At 32.1% G+C, this 16,241-nt stretch overlaps 1 long non-coding RNA gene across 2 annotated transcripts; it reads left to right on the forward strand.

Moving 5' to 3' along the window:
• The first annotated feature begins 2,879 nt into the window (after window positions 1-2,879).
• On the forward strand, window positions 2,880-5,717 carry LOC105852548 (uncharacterized). Of its 2 annotated transcripts, XR_001144453.3 has the most exons (4): window positions 2,880-3,401; window positions 3,904-3,959; window positions 4,423-4,471; window positions 4,902-5,717. It is a non-coding gene; the product is annotated as an uncharacterized lncRNA (long non-coding RNA). The 2 variants fall into 2 exon arrangements; XR_012161412.1 differs by lacking the exon at window positions 4,423-4,471.
• The last annotated feature ends 10,524 nt before the right edge of the window (window positions 5,718-16,241 follow it).

Consider the following 16,241-nt stretch of genomic DNA (forward strand, 5'->3'; position numbering starts at 1 on the left):
AATCGATTTGGAAATCGATTGGCATTAAGTCAGGGCCTGAGATATGTTGTCAATTGATTGCCCAATCGATTGGCATTAAGTCAGGGGCTGAGATATGTTGTCAATTGATTGCCCAATCGATTGCCCAATCGATTGAATTAAGCCCATAATTCAAATTTCACTAAAAACCTTCAGGAAATCGATTGGCTTAGTAGAAAATCTTATTTTGAGTTAGGTAACAGATTGCTCATTGATTTATCAATGTCTTGGTTAGTTATATATTACTTGATGGATTGAGAACTTTATTTTGATTTCATTTTTAATTGGCAAGCATTATATGAACTTTTAGCATATGAAAAATCATTTTAAGGTGCATGCTTAGTTGAAAGGTTATTTTGTGCATTTAAAACTTAAATGTTATGTGTTATCTGTTAATTTCGGTTGGTGACCCTTTACAACTATTGTGGAAATCTGGGCTTTGCCCTCAGATGAGAGCCAGGACGATCTTAACGGTTCGTACCAGATGAATGCTTGACTGGAGCTACGTTAGGAGGATCTCACGGGGCGCGTGGAGATCACTCAGGGTATATAGTTTTTTGGTAGGATGATCAGATTAGGTTGATGTATAGGGACTAGACGTCCTTCTTTTTGGGTTGGAGTATTTTAATTTGGAAAACTGTACTTATACTAATATTGTCAGTTTGACATCTTATTTGAATGGGTTCCATGTACCATTTGTTGTTGTGTAAATGTTTTGGATTTATATTTGGAGAAACTTTTCCGCTGCTTGTAAATTATAATGACTCAATTATTTATCCAAAGGCATTTCCTTATTTATTTCTCTGTTTTAGTTTAATTTCTTTTGAAAAAAAAATACACCCTCGCTTTGAAAATCGGGGTGTTACATTAATGATCTAAGATTTACCATTAAAAATGTGTAAGACTCTCAATTCAAAATGTCTGAGAAACAAAAATATTGGAACAAAAAAACATAATAATTTATTAAAAGTTGAGGTGGAAAAACTCAAAAATGATTTATCTAGCTTTGTAAGATCCACTAAAATATTTCCAAATATCATGGTATGCCAGTCAAAATTAGTTGAGAAAGAATGCCTCGACTTTGATATGTGTCAAAAACAAAGATTATTCAATAAACTTTTTGTTCCAAAATGAAAGAAAACTCAAGATGTTCCTATTGTAAAACGGTTGGTCATCTTGAATTAGTTTGTTTCCACAAAAAGATATCAAAAGTTTCTTCTTAACGTATAAGAAAAGTTAACCTTCCTTCTGTAATCACACAATGAATCAATATGTTATTTGAAGAAACTAACCCACAAGGATCCAAAACATTGTGGGTACCTAAAGAGAAACTAACTACTAATGTAGGAATCTTTTCAAAATATCAGGACAAAGTCACGGTTCTTAGACAATGGTTGTTCAAGATACATGACAGGATATAAAAGATGTTTTCGCTCATTGGTTAAAAAGGATGAAGGGTCAGTAACCTTTGGAAACAATGACTAAGCATAAATCAAAGGTAAATGTATCTTAGGTAATTCTAGCTCTACAAAAATTGAAGATGTTCATTATGTAGATGGTTTAAAACATAACCTCCTTAGCATAAGCCAATTATGTGATAATGGTTTTGAAATTATTTCTAAACCAAATATGTGAAGTCAAAATATAATCTTCTAGAAAAATCCTTTATGCAGGTTCAAGAAACAAGAATCTTTATGTTTTATACTTAGATGAACGTCCTATTGAATCATATTTTATGTCTCTTGAAATAGATAAATGAATTTGACATAAAATAAACGATCATGTCAAAATGAAAACCATTCTAAAAATTGTCTAGACTTTATTTAGTAAGAGGACTTCTAACTTTTTTTTTTTTACAAGGACAAAGTAAGTGAAGTTTGTATTAAAGGAATACAAGTCAACAATAGCTTTCATCCTAAAGATTTTGTTTCAACACAAAAACGTCTTCAACTACTTCACATGAAAACTATAAGTCTTGATGGAAAACAATATGAATTTGTTATAATTGATGATTTTTTTAGATATATCTGAGTGCTATTTTTAATACACAAATGAATCAGTAAGTAACCATGAAGTTGAATTCATTAATTCACCATTCCAATAATTCTTTGATGAAAATGACATTTATTATAATTTATCATGTGCAAAACTTCCTCAATAAAATGAGTTGTTAAAAGAAATAATAAAATTTTACAAGAAATGTTTAGAACCATGTTAAATGAATCAAATGGGGATAAATAATTTTGTGCAGAAACCATCAACACAAAATACTACATTTTAATTTGTGTTTCAATAAAAAAAAATTAAACAAAACACTATATGAACTCTAGAAAAATAAAAAACCACCAAACATTTCCTATTTTCACATTTTTTAATGTTATTATTATATCCTAAATAACAAAGATAATGTGGAAAAATTTGATCTAAAGTTAGAAAAAACTATATTTTTATGATATTCAGATATTTCAAAAGGATATAGATACAACTATTTAAAAACTCATACAAATCAGCATGCATATTATTTTTTGAGTGTGATGATCTGGTTTCTCAAAGAAAAGATGACAAGGAATTAGAACCAACTCAACAAACTATTATGGATTAGAAAGTTCAAGTTGAGTATAATCACAATCAAATTGCACAAGATCCAAAAAGCTGAAAAATGGTTAGGGGTCGCCTTCAAGACCAAATCATTAGAAACACATATGATATACTTAGAACAATACTTTCTTTCAAAAATAATTATGTTATCGTAGATAAAGCCTAAATCAAGACTAAATCATCGGAAACACATATAGTGAACTTAGAATAATACTTTCTTTCAAATATAACAAAATAACTATCTTATGATAGATATAGCCTAAATCAATTAACGAAGCTATACTTGATCAATCTTAAATCTTAAATTGAATCTATATGAAGAAAGAACTTTCTCAATTTGAAAGAAACAAAACCTGAATTTTTTTCTTTTAAGTTAAACTTTCATGGTAAAATCTTTAACTTTCAAAATTCAAATTCCCCCACTTTTCATCGCCACTCTCTCATAGGTTCCACTCTTTTTCCTTTTTACTTTTTTTTTTGTGACAAATTCTTCCTTCTCTTCTCTGTTTTTCCATCATCCACATTACAATTTAAGTTATGGTTCAGTAAAATAATCGAATCAATAAAAGGGAAGAAGTGGAATTGAAGGAAACCAAAAAAATTCGAAGTAGAACCATTGAGGAAAACTAAATTCTCTCTCTTCTATCTATTTCTTTCCAAGGAAGGACAATAAAACCATGACCATTGGAAGACGACGGATGTTGCTGAAACAAAAAAAAACATAACACATTGAATGTGGATGGGATTTGCGCTGTGATGTTGGAGTAGGAAGAAATAAAATCAGTGTATGTTCTATATCTTTATCCTTCATCTTTATACACAAAATTTGAAAGAAAAAATTATCTGATTCATTTCATATTTATTAATATTGTTTTCTTCTCTCAAGTTTTCCAATTACACTCTTGGTATTGTTGCACCGTTTAATGCATAATTTTGAAAAATGGGAATGGTTTAAGTTGTTCTTGGATTACTTGGTTATGTTCTCATCATAGACTTTTCTTTTGGTTCTCACATAAAACCTCTACCACATGTTTGATTTTATTCCTCACTCAAAGCCAAGAGAGTATAGTTAAATCGTGTCATGAACTATCCTAAAGCATCTAACTTTTAATGTCGATGGACTACATTTCTCTAAGATGGTTTTTGATTTTTTTAGTTACACTAATCTTATGGCTTCCTTACATTTTGGTTTTGACAACATAGAAAAATAGTAGTTTATGGATTTATCATGTTTTGTTAGGCAATTAAATATCCCAACGTTAATGGAATTTGATTATTTTTCCATAGGTATATTGAGAAATGTTGGGATGGACCATACTAAGGAGCATTGATTTGGCTCAAAGGTACTATTTTTATACTTTTAAATGTTATTTAACCAATTATAAATTGACACCAATATTCCATAAACCCAACAAAGTGTTTTCCTCATTTTTCCCAAGAAAATGACTTTCATCTAAATATCATTTGTTTCCTCCAAAATAGAACTGTTAAAGTGTTTGTAAAAAAAAAAAAAAATTTCTTTACGGAGTTTTGGAGAACTATTGTGAAAGGTTAAGAATCAGTGTTGAGTTGCGCAAGGTGTGATTTTGCAAGTTTTTGTGTGATGATTCTTAAAAGGGTTTTGACACTTCTCTTTGGATTTTTTTTCCTTTTCACATGAATTGCATAGTTCTCTTTGAGAAACAATTGTAAAGATATGTATTTTCATTATTCTTCTGGTTCTTGAATCAATATTCTTTAAGCATTGTTTTTGTTTATGCAGCATATGCTTACCTTTTTGTTTATTTTGCATATGTGACTTTTCAGATATAACTATTACTAATTTGCTAAGATGCACGGAGCAGCGTAACTATAGGTAGTAATATTTGTGAGAGGAATTTCTAAAATATATTTGGAATTCTCTAATAGATATATTAATGTAGCAAAATTAAATAATTTAATGTACCATTTGATCAAGAGTTGTTTTCTTTCACCAATTGATTTGAGTTCAAGAGTTGTTTTCTTTCACCAATTGGTATGAATATCTCTATAAATAGAGATACTTAAGAGGCAGAAAACACACAAGGAAAACAACACAAAATTCATGTTACATGACTCAAAATTATGTCAAAAATATTTCTGAGCCATTTCTTCTTTTCTCTAGGGCACGAGAGTAAATGAAAGAACTTTATATTGTAAACTATCATTGATAGATAAACTTGATTTGAATGTGCAATTCACTTCAAGGATTCCAATGTATCCTGAAGGGATTCACCGGTTAACCCATTTGCATCCAATATATATAGATTGATGGGGGCGAATCGAACCTAAAGCTTAGTGTGATGCACACGCTTTGGAGTTTATTTGTGCAACTTTCATCATCATCAAGTTCATCCTCTTCTTGTTCAAGATTTGCAGCATACCCCCAACAAAAGATCCAACAATCTTTAGGTTCAATTTTCGATTATCAAATTTATTTATGACTGCAACTTTTAAAGGAGATGAACTTTCTTGACCATGGTGAAAGGTACACATTTAATTTATATGAATATATATGATATATTTGAAGTTCTAAATTCATATGTGGTGCTCTAAAATAATTATATTTATTTATGTTAAATTTAACACGTGGTTAGATTTGATATGCATGATTTAGAATATATTCAAGTATGTGAATTTAATATGGTTTATGCATGAATTTTGCTTGTTTGGATTTTGAAGATTAATTAAAGTCTTAAAAATAATCATATGAAAATTTTTGGTTGAACACATAAGTTATTTAGTATTAATACATTTATATATTACATTCCTGTTTGAAATAGATATATAATAACCTTTTATTTTTCGGATGCATATATAATAATATGGAGATATGATTTGGAAAATTAATAGTATGTTTTGATGAAATTTTTGTTTATCTATGGTTGATGTTTTTAGACTAAGAACAATAATTTATGATTGGCGGGTGGAAGAAAGTTTATTTATAATTTTGTTGTCGTAAATTTTGACAAGTACAAATATGTATGGTTTAAGATGTATATTTAATACATTAATATATTTAAAGTGGTGTAAATAAATTGTCATAAATATCAAGTGTATTTCTCAATGATAGTGACGCTTCTATTGTGATATTTATTTGGATTTACCATAGAACATATTTAAATATTAAATTTGAATTAATAAATAGAATTCATGGTGTATGTATTAGTTATAATATAACTATGAATAAATAATTTATTTAATAGAAACAAAATAAATTCTTATCTGTTAAGTAGTAGATGACTTACATTTTTGGACCCACCTTATGATATTTAATTATGAGAAATTTTTATGATCATGCTTTGTTAGCTGGTGACAATATATATTTAATGTATTCAATGTATTATAACTTGGACTTGTTGAAACAAACTCTCAAATTAAAGTTTTGATAAAAATAAACTAAGGTTAGTTAAAGATATTAATTATGACTCTAAAATGTTATGTTAATTTAATTTGTGCTTTTGAGTGAATTAATTCAAAGATAGGAATCAAGCAAAATAAAGAAAACAGTTAAAAACTAAACAGACACAGAAATAAGAACATTCTGGACAAAATGGAGAATGATCTCCATGTTCAAGACTGATCATCACAACATCTTGACCAATCAATCTCCAATATTTCAACCAAACTTTTGCCTCTGAATTTTATACTAAGATCATCAGTACATGACAAAGAACAAATAGGTTTCATCCCAGTAAAAGAAGGTTCTCGAATCATTAGAATAAAATAACTCGAAACAGGCCAGTTGAAACAGTTCGGAAACTCTTCAGCCAAACTGTCAAGAAAGTTCAATCAATCTTGATCTGTTCAAAGACATTACAAAGACACCCAGAATGATCAAAACATGAACTTCAAATTGATCATCAAATCTTCAAAAAGATCAAACTGCCAGAACCTGATTGATAATCAATCTCCGTTTTCTGCAGAATTCTAGCAGTGATCTTCCTACTTCTGCAAAGGTTAATAATCACTTTCCAAACTATTTTGGACAAAATCAAAGCTCCAGATCGAAGCTGTAACGTCAATGATTAAGGGAGAAGCTTCAAAGATCATTTAACTAGAAGGCAAGAAGATTAAGCAAGGCTCTAACAGACTCAGCCAAAACAGATTCAAAGGCTGAATCATTTTTTAATCTCATATGTTGGTTTTGGTAAAAACTGAGAGAGCACTACCAACAGCTCTTTTTGATCATTATTAAATGATCCTAAACGCCTATAAAAGGAAGGTCAATATCCAAGATTAAAGCAAGAAATTCAAGTGCTGAAAAATCCCACAAATCAATCACATTCACTTAAAATTCTCATTTTCACAAAGAAGAAACAGTTCTGAATCTTTATACCATATTGTGTTATTACTATTGAATTCTTTGTAAAGAATCGAATCTCAAACAAGAGTTGAGACATCTCAGATTCTATTAAAACATTCCATCTCATCATTATTGTAATAACTCAAACTATAAGAGTTTAATTATAGTTTGATTAGATTGTAACGAATCCTATCAAGATAGATAAGTGTTGTATTTGTTTTTTGGGTGGAAAGAAATAGAGTTTGAAACAGATCAAGGTCGATCTGTGCTAGGTGCTATAAAATCAAGAAGGTTCTTTGTTTTAAACATTTAGTGGAAAATCTCACGGTTATGAGGACTGGATGTAACCCGAGTTGGGTGAACCAGGATATATCGTTGCGTGGTATCTCTTCCCTTATCTAGTTACTTTCAGTTTGATTCATTATCAGGTTAAAAACTTAAATAGAATTACTGATTTTAACTAACCAAGAACATTCTCCGTTTTCTGTTTTCACAACCAAGATCAATCTTGAGTTATTGTCTTAAGTTTTTAACATGAATTTTAAAAGGTGCATTTACAATTCAAACCCCCTTTCTTGTAAATCAACATTGTTACTTCAATTGGCATCGGAGCTCAGTCTTTAGAAAGATTAAAAAACACCTAACAAATGCTAGAGAAAATATCTAAAAGAAAAAATGTCGAAAGCCAAATATATTGTTGAAGGAGGATCTTCGAACAGACCACCATTCTTTGATGGAACTGATTACTATTTCTCAAAAAATAAGATGCAGTTGTTTCTGAAATCTCAAGATACAGGGAAGTGGCACATCATTACAAATGGAGATTTCATACCAAGAGTTGATCAAGATGACTTAAACTCCGCTATGAAGAAAGAAGCAAACTGGACAGGTGATGATAAAACTAAGGTACTTCTAAATTTTAAAGCTCAATTATTTTTATCATGTGCCTTAAGCAGATAAGAAAGTGAAAGAGTAGACGAATGCACAACTGCAAAAGACGTTTGGGACACGCTACAAACTCATCATGAAGGATCAAGACATGTCAAAGAAACAAGGATATATATTGGCATAAAGAAATTCGAATTGTTCAAAATGCAAGAAGGAGAAACTATTGATGAAATGTACTCAAGATTCACAACAATAGTAAATGAAATACGTTCTCTTTGCAAAACTTATACAGTTCAAGAAAGAGTAAGAAAAATCATGAGGTGTCTTACAATCATACGGAGACCAATGGTAACAGCTATAAGCCAAGCCAAGAATCTTGAATCACTTCCCCTGGTAGAATTAATTGGAACTTTAAGAGCACATGAAGTACTGCTACAAGAAGACAAACCAATCAAGAAGGGAAAAACAATAGCACTAAAAACATCTCAAGAAAAAATCACAGTACAAATAGAGGAAGAACCAGAAGAAAACGAACAAGAAGATGCTGATGAAATTGCTCTTCTCACTAGAAGAATACAGAGAATGATGAGAAGAAGAGATCAAATCAAAAAGGGATTTCAAAACAAAAATCCCAAAACAGAAGTAGACAAAAGTCAAATCACATGCTTTGGATGTAACAAATTAATACATTACAAAGCAGAGTGTCCTTTGAACAAAAATCAACCAAAGCGATTTCCTTTCAAAAAGAAATCAATGATGGAAACATAAGATGATTCAGAGGAATCAGAATCTGAAGAAGATGAGGAAGCTAACATATGCTTAATGGAAAAAACAGATGAAGATAAGGTAATAAATTCTGAACCATGTTATTTATGTAAACAAATGGAAAAAGAATTTGATAACTTGTTAAATGATTCAAATCTCCTTATTCAAAAATGTAGTCTCTTGAAAGAACAATTTCATAAAGAAAAAGAAGAAAGTCAAGCTAAAAATAATGTGCTCAAAAACATCATTCAAGAATTAAAAGAAACACAGAAACAAAATTTTGAAAAACAAGAAGGTCAAGAACGTTCTGCGCTGAAAATGGAGAACATTCTCCTTAAGAATGAAATTGAACTTCTTAAAACTGATTTGTTAAATTTCATTAAAGCCACTGAAACTTTTTAGAAAATTATGGGATCTCAAATAGTAATCTTTGATAAAGTTGGTCTTGATTTTAATCAAACTCAAAAAACAAAGTTGTATGAAAAAAAATTTGTCCCAGAAAGAAAGGAAGAAATATGCAAAACTAGATGCTCTTATTGTAAAAAAATTGGACATCTTGAATTTGCTTGCTATTATAGAAAAAGAGATGAAAATATTAAAAGCAAAAGGTTGATTAAAATATGAGATCGCTCTGCCAAACCAGTATTAGAAAAACTGCAAAAAGGAGAACATTCTCTAGATTGCCTTCAAAATGGAGAAAGTTCCAAGACGAAAGTTGAACCTTCTCCAGAAAAACTGGGAAAAGGAGAACGATCTGAAATTGCTTCAAAATCAAGCTTAAAATCTTATGAAACACAAATCATCAAATCAATTCTAAAATCAACAATTAAATGGTCAGTTTGTTTCAAAAACAATCATGGAAAAACGATGTGTCATTTTAAAATGAAAGAAAATTTTAAAACTAACTCTCAAGGACCCAAAGTAAAATGGGTACCTAAGGCTGAACTAACGTCGTATGCAGGTTGGATTTCCAAATATAAAGAAAAATCATTGGTTCTTGGACAATGGTTGTTCAAGACATATGACAGGAGATAAAAACTGCTTTATAACATTCATCAAAAAGGATGGAGGATCAATTACTTTTGGAAATAACAACCAAGCTCAAATTAAAGGTAAATGAACCATTGATAAGACAAACTCTTCTCAAATAACTGATGTTCAAAATGTTGAAGGTTTAAAACACAATCTGTTAAGCATAAGTCAACTATGTGACAATGGATGTGAAATTATTTTCAAACCAAAAGTATGTGAAATCATAAAAACTGAAACTGGAGAAACATTGTTTTCTGGAAATCGAAAGAAAAATTTATATGTTTTGTATCTTGAAGAGCTACCTGACGAATCCTGTTTTATATCAATCAATAAAGTTAAATGGATATGGCATAAAAGAGCTGGGCATATTAGTATGAAAACAATATCAAAAATCTCAAAATTAGATCTTGTTAGAGGATTACCCAAACTCGATTTTGAAAAAGATAAAATATGTGAAGAATGTATAAAAGGAAAACAAGTCAATAGTAGTTTTCATTCAAAAGACTTTATAACCACAAACAGAACTCTTGAACTACTTCACATAGATCTCTTTGGGCCAGCTAAAACAAGTCTATGAGGAATGGAATATGATTTTGTTATTGTTGATGATTTCTCAAGATTTACTTGGGTGCTATTTTTAAAACAAAAAGACGATGCTTTTGACGCATTTAAAATATTTTGCAAGAAGGTACAAAATGAAAAAGAATCCAGCATCATTTCTATAAGAAGTGATCATGGAGGAGAATTCATAAATGCTTCTTTTAAAATATTCTTTGATGAACTTGGCATTTCTCATAATCTCTCATGTGCAAGAACTCCACAACAAAATGGAGTTGTTGAACGAAAAAATAGAACATTACAAGAAATGGCAAGAACCATCTTGGAAGAATCCAATGTTGAAAGGTATTTTGGACTGAAGCCATAAACACATCTTGCTATATCCTAAACCGTGTATCCATAAGAAAGATCATGAACAAAACACCATATGAAATCTGGAAAAAAAGAAAACCAAACATTTCTTACTTTCATATTTTTGGCTGTTGTTGTTATATTTTAAACAACAAAGATATCATTGGAAAATTTGATGCAAAATCTGATAAATCAATATTTCTTGGTTATTCAACTGATTCTAAAGGATATTGAGTATTTAATCTAAGAACTGATGCTGTAGAAATAAGTATGCACATATTATTTGATGAGTTTGATGACTTAGATATAAGTAAAAAGGATGAAGAAAAAGAAACTCCAATTGAGTTACAGCAGCAAAACAGTTTGCAGAAAACATAGATTGATAAACAATCTCCGTTTCATTCTCCACCAAAAAGCTAGAGAACGATTGAAGATCATCCTCAAACACAAATCATTGGAGACACAACTGATGAGATTTGAACAAGAAAATCATTCAAGAATGATGAAAACAACATGGCAATGATATCCCAGATTGAACCAAAATCAATTAATGAATCCATTATTGATCTATCTTGGATAGATGCCATGAAAGAAGAACTGCTGTAGTTTAAAAAAAAAAATGAAGTCTGGACACTGGTACCTGATCCATTAGATCAAACAATCATTGGTACACGATGGGTTTTTAGAAATAAACTAGATGAAGAAGGTAAGGTTATCAGGAACAAAGCAAGATTAGTAGGTCAAGGCTACAATCAACAAGAAGGTATAGATTATGATGGAATCTATGCTCCGGTTGCAAGGTTAGAAGCTATCCGTATACTTCTTGCATATGCATCTCACAAGCTTATTAAATTGTTTCAAATGGATGTTAAAACTGCATTTTTAAATGGATTCTTAAATGAACAAGTTTATGTGAAACATCCCCCAAGTTTTGAAAGTCAATCAAAACCAAGTCTTGTTTTCAAACTTACCAAAGCTCTATATGGCTTAAAACAAGCACCAGGAGCCTGATATGAACAATTAAGTTCATTCTTAATCAAAAATGGATTCTTAAGAGGAAAAATCGACACTACATTATTTAATAAAATATAAAAGAATGACTTACTTATTGTTGAAGTATACGTTGATGATATCATTTTTGGATCAACAAATGAAAAAATGTGTGAAGGTTTTTCAAAACTTATGCAAAGTGAATTTGAAATGAGTATGATGGAAGAATTAAGTTATTTTCTTGGTTTACAAATTAAACAATTTGAAAACAACATTTTTATTTGTCAAGAAAAATACATTAAAGATCTGTTGGTCAAATATAAAATGAATAAATCAAAGATCATGACCACTCTCATGCATCCATCTTCTTCTTTAGAGAAAGATGAAAATGACAATTCTGTTTTTGAAAAAGAATATTGAGGAATGATTGGCTCTTTGCTTTATTTAACTGCTAGTAGGCCTGATATAGTATTTGCAGTAGGATTATGCGATCGTTTTCAATCAGCACCAAAAGAATCTCATTTGACAGCAGTAAAACGAATATTTAGATATCTGTTTGGAACCACTAATCTTGGTCTTTGGTATAGAAAAGGTTCGCATTTTGATCTTATAGCGTATTGTGATGTTGATTATGCTTGAGATAAAATTGAAAGAAAAAGCACAAGTGGAGCATGTCAGTTCTTAGGTGAAGCATTGATAAGCTGGTCATGCAGAAAACAAAACACTATAGCCTTATCAACAATTGAAGCTGAATATGTCTCAGCAGCAAACTGCTGCTCACAAGTTCTATGGATTAAAAGTCAATGAGAAGACTACTTAGTAAGTTATTCCAGCATTCCAATTTATTGTGATAATACTAGTGTTATAAATCTGTCTAAAAATCCAATACAACACTCTAGATCAAAACATATTGAAATAAAACATAATTTCATTCGTGATCATGTCAATAAGAAAGATATCGAATTAATCTTTGTTGATACTCAAAATCAACTTGCTGACATCTTCACAGAGCCTCGTGTCGAGGATAGTTTCAATTTAATCAAAGAGAAACTGAAAATCACGAAAAATCCAAAAAATTCTGGTTAAAATCTGCTTCTGCAGAAAACGAAGAACGTTTATCAATCTCCGTTTTTCCAGATATCAATCTTCGTTTTGTCAACCAGCATTCTCCTCTAAGTCGTCACTTTCCCTCTCAAACCAAAAAGGGAAATCGTCGCATTTAATGCATGTATCTCTTTACCTGTAAAAGAGAACTAACCAATGCACTCCTGCCCCCAAAATTCTCTCCTCCTTCCCAAGATTTAAAATAATCATTGATCTTTCTCTCAGGTTTCTGACAAAAATTTCAACCACTTCATCTTCTTTTCCTAAAAAACAGCAAACAAAATCCTCCAACTTCTCATCTTCTTCATCCAATCTCTCTCACTCAGACTTCTCAACTCCCAAGCCATGGCGCGCACAAAACAATCTGCAAGAAAGAATGCATATCCTTGCTCACCATCCTCATCATCCCCATCATCTGAATCATTTCAGTGTTCACCTTCTCCACCACCACGCCAACTCCACCACACGTCTCCTCTGATACCTCGTTTTTTGACTATCTCTCATCATCCCCTGAAAAAAAATCCTAATTTCCCTATCAATCTCAATCCTTTATCCATTGTTCTTCCACCACTCTACACATGTCCTCCTCCTAATATCGCTCAAGTTCCCCCTCATCTGAGAAAACCTACACAACCCAAACCCATCACTTCTTCAAAATCTTCATTCTCTTCTGAATCTTCTCAATCAACTCCTCCAAATCAAAAAAGGAGATTGATCGAAGAAATATTTTCCTCTCTTCCAAAATCATCTCAACCTTCAACTCAATCCAAAAAGACCATGAAAACAAAAAACCACCACAACCATCGCCCATTCCTAGCCAGAAACAAACTCAAGAATCCCCAAAGAAAGAAAATGCTTGCACCCAAATAAAACCTAAAACTCATTGAAACAACTTCTCCTGAACATTCTCTGTCTCCACAACGTTCCCAATACTCAAAACCAGAACAATCTTCGTCTCCACAACGTTCCCCAAACTCAAAACCAGAATAGTCTTCGTTTCCACAATGTTCCCCAATCTCAAAACCAGAACATTCTCCGCTTCCAAAATGTTCTCCAAATCCAGAACGTTCTCCTACTCAACCCTCACATCTTCAAGAACATTCCTCTCCAAATCAAACACCTTCCCCCTCCACAAAATCCAAACGTTCTCCCACTACGTCTTCATCCAAATCTGATTCATATAAATCATCTCCACCTACTAAAAAATCCAAACCAAACACACTCCATTTCATTTCACCGAAAAACTCAAAAAATTTCTAAGACAAATGGGCTCAACGCCCTATTGGAATCAGAAGAGTTTTTATCTTTGGTAAACTCATAATCGATGGCAATGTTGTTCAACATCATACTGATGCCCTAGGCTAGACATCATTCTTACAAACATCTTAGTCTTATTATCGAGATGTTGTAAGAGCCTTCTACTACAATGCCAAAACTTTTTCTGATAAACCCCTCATGATCTCCACCATTAAGGGAATTGAGATCAGGTTAACTCCAAACATCCTAGCTTCCATCCTTCAACTGCCTACAGAAGGATCTTCTGTTTTTGGAAATCAATGGTACTCAGCTCTGAATCTCAAAGAGACTGAGGTCCTCTCTGACTTATTTCAAGAAGGATCCACCCGCTACCTCTCCACATATCTCAAACCCCTTCCAAAGGTTTTCAACAGCATGAGCCAACATACTCGCGTTCCTCACTGTGGAAGTTATGTGTATATCTCGGCCAATGACGCCTTAATCATCTATCACCTCCTCAACTGTAAGCGTCTTAATCTTCCTCATGTGATCATTCAACACATGATATGTGTTGCCACGAAAGACTACAAGAAAAATATCGTTCCTTATGGAATGATATTAACTAAGATCTTTAGGCATTTTGGAATTCCCCTCACCACTGAAAAATCACTCATTAAAATCTCCAAATTTTCCACAAAGAACATCTCCCATATGCGCAAAACACTATCTGCACAACCTACCACCACTACATCTTCCTTTCCAAACTCCTTGAAAGAAAACGTTCTGCAAGACGAAGATCTACCCCCATCCCTATTCCTTTCTCACCTCAAACATCTGATCAATCAAAAGATGCAGTACCAGAAACTGCTCCTGAACATTCTCCACCAAACCGAGAACGTTCTCTAGAAAAAATTCCAAAATCATCAACATTCTCCGTTTTTCCTCAACCATCCACTTTATCCTCCACAGATTTCCTCTCATACTCTCAAATCCTTCACACTCCACCTCATGACTTTGGAACACTATTGCCCAATCCCCATATAAGTACCATGTCCCCACTTTTTGTGTCCCAAAAAAAAAAAACAAGTTCCTCCATTTTTGGTATTAGCCAGTTTTTTAACTTTCCAGAAGCTGCTGGCCCATCTGGTAAACCATCCACACCATCTGATCCTCTCCCTTCCTTGGATACCTCATTTGCCATTGTTCCCTCTATCTCCGGTTCCACCATCCCATCCAAAACCGTTGTTGCTGCCACTTCTCAACCAACCACTCACATTCACACTCCTCCTCGCATGGCTGAACCTTCAAATTCAGATATTATGGCTGTTATTCAGACCTAATGGCACATCAGCTTCAGCAAGATCAAGAGACTACTCTGTTAAGAACTTGGTTCACAGAACAACTCGCTCCCAAGCTGGGAATCACACCACCTCCACTTCTTCCTATTCCTCTTCCACAAGTTCCTAACCCAAGAAAATCCTCCTCATCCGAAGGATCCTCTCCATCTCTCGCATCTTAGTTGCTTTTCCTCTTGCCTTTTTGTATGACAAAGCGGGAGAACTAAGTTAGTTTTAATATGTTTTTAGAATCTTTTTGTATATAGGATTCTCTACATATGCTTAAAAGCAAACTGATGTTATGTATCTCTGTTGAATTAATGAAAACAACTTTGTCAAAATTATATGCTTGTTTAAATTTCTGTCAGATCACTTACTGCATTAATTGAGGGGGAGCTCGTAACATGTTTGTCATCAAAATTTAAATCTAAATTAACATGTTTGTCATCATCAAAAAAGGGGAGATTGTTGAAACAAACTCTCAAATTAAAGTTTTGATAAAAATAAACAAAGGTTAATTAAAAATATTAATTATGATTCTAAAATGTTATGTTAATTTAACCTGTGCTTTTGAGTGAATTAATTCAAAGATAGGAATCAAGCAAAACAAAGAAAACTATTAAAAACTAACAGACAAAGAACATTCTGGACAAAATGGAGAATGATCTCCATGTTCAAGACTGATCATCACAACATCTTGACCAATCAATCTCCAATATTTCAACGAAACTTTTGCCTCTGAATTTTATACTAAGATCATCAGTACATGACAAGGAACAAATAGGTTTCATCCCAGTAAAAGAAGATTCTCGAATCATTAGAATAAAATAACTCGAAACAGGCCAGTTGAAACAGTTCGGAAACTCTTCAGCCAAACTGTCAAGAAAGTTCAATCAATCTTGATTTGTTCAAAGACATTACAAAGACACCCAGAATGATCAAAACATGAACTTCAAATTGATCATCAAATCTTCAGAAAGATCAAACTGCCAGAACCAGATTGATAATCAATCTCCGTTTTCTGCAGAATTCTAGCAGTG

The sequence above is a fragment of the Cicer arietinum genome, chromosome 7 (assembly GCF_000331145.2).
Source record: "Cicer arietinum cultivar CDC Frontier isolate Library 1 chromosome 7, Cicar.CDCFrontier_v2.0, whole genome shotgun sequence".
Classification (NCBI taxonomy): domain Eukaryota; kingdom Viridiplantae; phylum Streptophyta; class Magnoliopsida; order Fabales; family Fabaceae; genus Cicer; species Cicer arietinum.